The sequence below is a fragment of the Synchiropus splendidus genome, unplaced genomic scaffold (genome assembly GCF_027744825.2).
Source record: "Synchiropus splendidus isolate RoL2022-P1 unplaced genomic scaffold, RoL_Sspl_1.0 HiC_scaffold_94, whole genome shotgun sequence".
NCBI lineage: Eukaryota > Metazoa > Chordata > Actinopteri > Syngnathiformes > Callionymidae > Synchiropus > Synchiropus splendidus.
In genome coordinates, this window is record NW_026527128.1 from 15,001 (window position 1) to 15,523 (window position 523).

Below are 523 nucleotides of genomic sequence, written 5' to 3' on the forward strand. Positions count from 1 at the left end.
CAGAGTGACAAAATATTAGGTGCCGGAGCTGTGACAAAAAATTAGGCGCCCAAACCCTTTGAGTGACAAAAAATTAGGTCGCGCCAAAATTGTACCAAGTCGAGCCCCGGTGGGGTCGGGCTTATGTCTTCCAGGGGTTTCACTGGAGCTCAAGGGTGCGAATCACGGTGCTCTTTGCCCGGCCAGCCGCACGCCTCGGTCGGGCAGGCCAGGCGACCGAGTGCCCCCCCCCTGACCCCCGGAGGTCCGAGAAGACCCGGTCCCTCCCCGGTCCAGCCGGTCCCTCAGGCCCGGGGAGGGTCCCCGGAGCCGGGCAGGGGGTCCTGGGGCCGCCCCGGAGGCTCTCTGGGTCGGAGAACCAGAGTGACAAAATATTAGGTGCCGGAGCTGTGACAAAAAATTAGGCGCCCAAACCCTTTGAGTGACAAAAAATTAGGTCGCGCGAAAATTGTACCAAGTCGAGCCCCGGTGGGGTCGGGCTTATGTCTTCCAGGGGTTTCACTGGAGCTCAAGGGTGCGAATC